Consider the following 7,729-nt stretch of genomic DNA (forward strand, 5'->3'; position numbering starts at 1 on the left):
AATGACAAAAAAATAAAATCAGTAAGAGACAGAAACGAAAAAAGGTCATTTTTTTTTCATTTTCTGAGACCGGAAATGGTCATCAGCAAGTGTGGAGCCAAACGACAAGAAGATTCTCAGAAGGCGGAGCCAGAGAGCAGTGATTGGTCAGACCATAGATATGTATAAAAGACAGCGCGCTAGCGGGTGTAGTCTTCGATGTATCTATGGTCGGCATGTCTGGTAACGTCTGTGTCTGCTGTTGACCTTTTTTTTTGGCGTAAAACACGGTAAGAAGATAAACAAGTAGCGTTGTTTTGTTGTACGTTAAGTCAGCGACTTGTGAAGAGTTGTGTTTTGTCGTGTTGGAGCAGTTGGTCCAGACACGTTAGCTAGCTAAGCGGCTAAGTTAGCTAGCGGGCTAATTAACACAGGTGGCTAACTTGCCGGTGAACACCTGTGTTAGTTGCTGTCGCAGCTGTCCGTCATTATTAGAATAACCGTCTCAGCCTGTATTTCTCTGCTGTGTATTTTAGCTTTTTAAAAAGTTATTTTACTTTAAGGTTAACTGAAACCCGTTGAGCTGCGCTGAAGTTAAACATTCAGCTGGTTTGAATTAAACCACGCTTAACTTAACATTGCGCAACATTACCTCTCTGAATCTCCATAATTTCATTAAATTCCTTCTCTCTTCCACTGCTCACGTTCAATCCAGTTTATAAAATGACATTAATAGTGAATAAACTAACAACCAGCCATTGTATTTATTTATTACTGTATGTATTTGTAGTAAAACATGAGTTGAAACATCCTACTTTTGGATCTAGAACTGCACAAGCCGTTCATTTTCAGTTACCTGATGAGTTAAACTCCCCTTTTTATGTGAGGTTGAAGCAGAAAGTCTGAGTTAACAAAGAAAGTTCTTTATAATTTGCGATACCTGTTATCTCTGACTGAGGCTTTAGTTTTTGTTGAGCTGATTTACACGTAGAAACTTTGTTCAGGAAGATTTCTCAGAAGCTCGGAGGACAGGCTGCTTTTTACACAACCTTGTAAGAAATGTCTGTCAATGCTTTCAGCAGAATTTAAAAACGCAACACTTCCTAAACAGATATTTTGAGGCTGTGAGGTTGAACGTTTGAGAGTATATCAGTGTGTTTGTTTGTGGTCTTTCTGTTTCTAGGTGGAAGCTGAATTAGTGAGGATGACTTCTGCTCCTGTCATCTCTAAGCTCCTCACACATCTTTACCTAAATATTTTTCTTTTCTTGATGTGTGTATACATTATTTTGGCTGATTATGTGAACTTAATGTGAACAAAACTGTCATTTAATTGTTGCTGTGAAAGCTTTAGTGAAAACCGGCTGGTGTTCTGCTTTGAAACAATCTGCTGTTGAGGTCTGTGTTTTTAGGTTTAACGCCACAGTTTCTGAATGAACTGATAGTTTGTTTTTTTTTTCCTGATCAATGTGGACGTTATAATTGATGGTAACATTTACTGATCATATAATCAGCATGACAATATAACAGTATAACATTATGACCACCTGACTAATACTGTGTTGGTCCCTTTATGCTGCTAAAACTCCTCTGACCCAGTGGTTCATCAGAACCTCTGGGGATGTCCTGTGGATTCTGTGGATCCTGTGGGTTGCAGGGTGGGTCCTACCTAGACCAGGCTGATCGTTACATTAGAACAAGATGATGGATGTTGTTCCCTTCAGCTGTCAGTGGTCAGAATGTTGTGGCTGATCGGTGGATCTGTCTGCCTTTACTCTGACATCCAGAGTTATACAAAAGTGTAGTATGTGTGCAGTGCAGAAGAGATTTACTTTATTGTATGCATTTTTTTTAAGGGAGAGCATTTTTTTTTTTTATCCACCTGAAGAAGACCTAATCTTTCCCTTCAAAGGATAGTTAATTGTTACTACGGCTTCCATAGTGGTCTCATCAGAGAAAATCATATCCATATACAGATTTTTATTAATTCCAGGGCTGGTTCAGTAAAGATTATAATAATAATAACTACATCAGATAATTCTTGGTCGCAGTTGGAATTTTGCAGCCTGAGAGATGGTTGAGAAGGTTTGCAGTTCTTGTTTTAGCAATATGTTCTAATAGAAGATCTTTATTGTCATTGTACATGAAATTGTCTGCAAACCAGCAAAGTGTGTCAGTCTGAGGTATCTAAAAATAAATAAATGTTTCTAAAGCCAATAATAAACAGAATATTTTGAGGGAATATTCTAAAAAGGAAAGAAAACTCCATTCTCACTCCTCTCAGGATAAACTGTCATTAAAATTGACTTTAAATTTAGCTTCAACACAAGATAAAAACATTTACTTTCATTACTTATGTTGTCAAGTTTTAATAAAGTTCATGCTACTTTTATAAAATGATGAAAGTGAATAAATTGTATTTCTGTGATCTGTGTTTGATTTCTGTCTTTTCTCCTGTCATCCAGATGTTCAGAGGGAGATGATGCCACATCTGGTCCAGCTGATGGAAGGTCTTGAAGTTCTCTGACTGGCCTCGACTGAAGATGGTCGTCTCACTGGATTTAAGGTTCAGATGCTCAGTAACAAACTCCACCAATGTGCCAACAGGGAAGCTTTAGGTTTATTAAATGTTGCTATGAAGGTGTCGCTGTTTTTCTTTGTGAATGCAATGTGCTCCAACTGAAACTTGAATTAGAGCTTAGAAGTAAATCCTTCCATCTGAAAGGATTTAGTTGCATTAATAACCTCATAACATTCTAATTTTTATTCCAGTCTTGGTTGGAAATAGAATCTCTGCACTGATTCAGGTAAAATCTGAATTTAACAGCATGTTGGAGCAAAACAACCAGATGAAAACTGTGATGGTGTTGGATTGTCAGACCGTAATGTTGCAGCTCAAAGCAGCTTTTCTAGCTCAGTTCATTCTGACATTCAGCTATGAATCAACACAGCAGATGGTGATCCATGCTGTGGAAGTCTCACATCTCCTGATTTAATGGAGCTGCTTTGCACTTTTTACACTGTTTATTCACCAACACTTTATTTAATAAAAGTCCCATCTAGTTTTTATGAGGAATGTGATGTTTTAATTTCTCTGTGAATAACTGCAGTCTAATGCAACAGCTGGAGTTGTAACATCTGTCCTGATATTGATCATGAAGTGTTGATCAGAATACTTATGGTTAGCAGTCATCCCTGAAGTTTTACATTAAAATCTTTACTTGTGTTGTGAACTTTGGTAAGAAGCAGAAACTTTAGCGTTGCCATGGATACATGAGTGTTAAATTCTGTCCATGTTTCAATTTTGGGAAATGCAGTCCAGTTCCAGAATGTGGAGGAATTTAGTCTCACAATCACAGACAACAAATATTATCTGAAAGTCGGGTTATTGTTGTTTATCACCACAATACAAAAAGATTAATGTTCGAAATATTCCAGTTAAGACTCTAGAATATCATGATTTATGTAAATTTACCTCAATAATATGAATGTTCAGGTTAAGCTTGTACAGTGATATTTATTATGTAAGTTTAGCTGATGAAAGTTTATGACTCTGCACTGAAATATTATTTAAATTGACATCATTATTGTAATATTTAGGGTCAGACCCTACAGTATTGAGATTAAGAAATCAAATATTCTATAAAATGTAAATACACTGAACTCATTTGGATATATTTAAGTGAGACTGTACAATATTATTTGACACAAATCTATCTAAATCAAAATTTTAATAATTTTCACGCCAAACATTTACTGGACTGATTTAAATATTAAAATCACTCCTTTCTAATCCTCTGCTGTACGTTCAAACCTGAGGCCTTAAATAGAAACACATAAGTATCTGTTTGAAGGAACTTCTGCAGAGTCCTGGTTCCAGAACATGATGATAGAATTATAGACAAACTTTTACAAAAGCTGCCTGAGAGTTTACAGGTTTTTATGTTGGATTTCTTCAGTAATTTAATGAGTGTTATCAGCAATAATCAAGTGTTCATTTGATGAACTTCATTTCCTAAAACATCCAGAATTGGAGCTCATATCTTTGGCAGCTGTAAAGTTTCTGCTCCTTCAAAGTTCACAACACAATGAATGAATTCCTAAAACACTCTCAATGCTGGAGAGTGTTTGTGATGCTGAAGCAGTGACCAGTTTTTCTGTTTCTTCTCTGGAGATGCACAATGAGGGACGTCTGCAGAGACTGAGAAAGAGTCTCACCACATCCTGACATGAGGAAAAAGACTTTATTGAAGACTACAATGAGAAAAACTATCAGACAGACGGCATGCATTCAAGGTGAGCTCTGAACATTTGATCTGGAACAGGAATTCAATAACGGCAGCATGAGCTTCATTTCAATCTGTAGTTGCTGAATTCATGGATGAATCATCTGGCACTAGAGAGGAAGACCATCAAACATCCACGTCAGCTGATGGAGGTCCAAGAGTCTCACTGAACAACCAACCTACAGAGTGAAGACCTCGAATCTGATTGGACGGCCTCCTATTTAGCCACGTGTGAACAAATGCCTCTAAGCTGATTTGTTTTCTAAAATAAATCTAGTTTGAGTCCTAATCTATGCCTGAGTGTTTGCTTCTTTACACCGCTGTTAACAGTTTAGGCTGTTAGATTGTTCCAGATAAGACAAGTACAAGATTCTTCAGAGCCGTTCTACCACGAGCCTGACAGGAAGAACTCCAACAGCTACTGAATGTTCCTGTGGTTCCCTCAAGGCTACAGGAGGAGCCCTACGAGGACGAGCTGGTCCACCTGATGGCGGCCAGTCGCTGCGGTTCAAAGCCAACACCGACTACGTGGACTTCTACTGGACCACACAGAGGCCTTCAAACCGGACCAACAAGTTCAGCGACTTCCCGACTCGTGGGTCTGAGGACGCCGCCGAGCCTTGGCCCAGCCGGCCTCCTGTCTGTGGGTGTTTGAGTGCTGAGAGGTTTGTGGATGCATGTGAATGTGTCTGTGTTGAAACAGCAGCTTTTGACTCAGTAACGCTGGTAAAAACCAAGAGCTCCTTTATTTGTGACTTCCACTAAAAAAACTGATGAAAATAAGTTTGCCAGGGTTCTGACTGATAACAGATTATTAAATAATGAAAATAATCGATTAAATATTCCTTTAAACAATCCTTTTAGGTCTACATTTCCTTTACACTGACTTCTTGGTATATGTACAAGTATTTTGGGTGGAATATACTATTAAGCCCAATGTTCAAGGGTTCTTCTGGGAATATACTATTAAACCAACCTTTTAGGTAAACGTTCCAGGATGTTGGGTAGAATATACCATCAGATCAACCTTTTAGGTCTACATTGGAAGATTTTAGAGTAGAATATTACTCCAAACCATCCTTTAGGTCTACATTTAAGGTGGAATACTCCTTCACACCAAGATTTTTTGGTCTACATTTAAGGATTTTAGGTGGAATATTCCTTTGAACGAACTTTTTAAGTTTATGTTCAAGGATGTTGGGTGGAATATACCATCAGACCAACCTCCAAGGTCTACAGTAGTGAATTTTAGGTGGAATATATCAATAAACTCACCTTTTAGGTTTACATTGGAGGATTTTGGGTGGAATTTTCTTCCAAACCGTCTTTTAGTCTACATTTAAGGATGTTTAGGATGGTATATTCTTCCGAACCAACTTCTCAGGTCTACATTTCAGGTGGAATATTCCTTCATACTAACTTTTTTGGTCTACATTGAAGGATTTTTTCTAAACCACCCTTTTGGGTCTATATTCAGGATTTTAGGTGGAATATTCCTTTTTACCAGCCCCTCAGGTTTCTTTGAGGATTTTGGATGGAATACTCGGTTAAACCAACATTTTAGGTGCATGTCCAAGGATTTTTGGTAGAATGTTCCTTTAAGGTGGATGTTTGAGGACCTTGTAGTTGGAATACTTCCTGAAACCAACCTTTTAGGTCAACATTCAAAGATTTAAGGTGGAATATTCCTTTAAACCAACCCAAATTTCATGTTTTGATCATTATCAAGTGAGAAACCTCAATCCAGACTCCTCATAATGATGTTTGAGATTTATGCTGCTGTTATTTGTTTAGTCCAAACTAAATGACAGAAATCCACAACTGTAATTTTATTTCAGGACTTTTATTAAATGTCAAAATGATCCATGAGAGCTTTAATTATTCTTCATCTACTTCCTGAAAAGTTTGGTCAATAAAAAAGACAAACTAATATTTTCAGCTGAACTAAAGACAGACTTTGTGATTTTTCTGCTCACATGTTGTGTTGTTGTAAACTTACTCGTTCAAATAAGTAGCCGCGTAACCCCATGGAAACCAGCGTTTCTCCTGTTTTTGTGTTGCTCCTCAGTGACCCCAGACAGCCGGGTCCTAATGTTTTTTGAGCAACACACCATACTATGACGTTTTTACAATGATGGTTCTACTATGAAACCAGTTTGACATGTTCAGGTGTTCTTTGTGTGAAAACTCAGAGATTTCAGGTATCAGAAGGTGGTTTTCAACTTTCTTTGTTAACTTTCTGCCTCAACTTTAAACTAAATTTCCTTCACTAACCCAGCCCTCTGGACTTCCAGTAAGCGGTGTTCCTATTGGCTGTCCAGGTGGCTGCTTGGTGTTATCAGGAACACCTGAGCAGCTCAGTGTCTTCCTGCTTTCTTTAGCAGCAGTCAAACATTTCCTCTGCTTCTCTTCACAACTGAACCGGGTTTGGCTCCGTTGTGTTTGTTCTTTAGGCATTGGCTTGCAGCTTCCAGCAGTAAAATTGTCTTTAATGTGTTTCTTGGTGTGTTTTAGGGCTTTGTACTGGATAGTTGTCTTGGTAAATGTGGTTCTTTAGCCACAGTTAGCACATGGTGCTAATGTGTGCAGTGATTAGTGGATTTGGTACAGCTGAGTTGTGTCTTTATCTTGGCTGTAGTGAGTCTTTCGAGGTTTTTGGTCAGACACATTCTGTATTCTTGGTTGTCCAGAAGGTAAGAGTTCCTGTCCTGATTCTCTGTTCTCAGAGGTTCTCTGGTAGGCTGCAGGAGACTTTAGTGTTTGGGTTGTGCTAGTTTGGTTTTTGTACGGTTTAATTTGGACGACTATCTTGAGGCCCCTCCATGTGGTTTAGTGAGGTTTTCTGCAACAGTTCTACAAAGCAACTTGCAGCAGAAGAGACAGAGTTTTTAGGAAGTTCTGGAGAGGAGACTTTAGAGCAGCAGAAACATTTGTCAGCAGTTTGAGCAGGAGAAGGTGAGCTTCAGAGTAGAAATGAGCAGGAAACCTTCTTGACCCGTGTGGTGAGGTCCTGTACCAAGAGTTTGAGCAGGTTGTGAAGAGTCTGTAGTTCTTTGGTCTGAAAGCAGAAGAAGAGTTGACTCATTAAAGGAGAAAACGGGAGATATTGTTGGTTCTTCTGTCGCTCTGCAGTTTCCTTAGACTGAATATCAAGTTTATATTTTAAATGATTTGCCATGTGAGCCCAAGAAGACTTCAATAAACTCCCTCCATCCCCAGGACACAACATATTTTATTACCATGTTAAATCTTTTTTTAAAAAAATGTTTTTGAGATTTAATCATAGTTTTAATCATAGTTTTTTCTCTTTGCTTGTTTAGTTTTGTCATCTGTGTGAAAGGTGCTAAACAAATAAAGTTGAACTGATAAACTGAATAATTGACTAACTCATGATTGTGACAACAGAAGAAATTTCATTGTGATTGAAGGGCTTGTTTCATTTTTAAGGTTGGGGTTAAAATCTTG

This window comes from Amphiprion ocellaris, chromosome 22 (assembly GCF_022539595.1).
Source record: "Amphiprion ocellaris isolate individual 3 ecotype Okinawa chromosome 22, ASM2253959v1, whole genome shotgun sequence".
Lineage (NCBI taxonomy): Eukaryota > Metazoa > Chordata > Actinopteri > Pomacentridae > Amphiprion > Amphiprion ocellaris.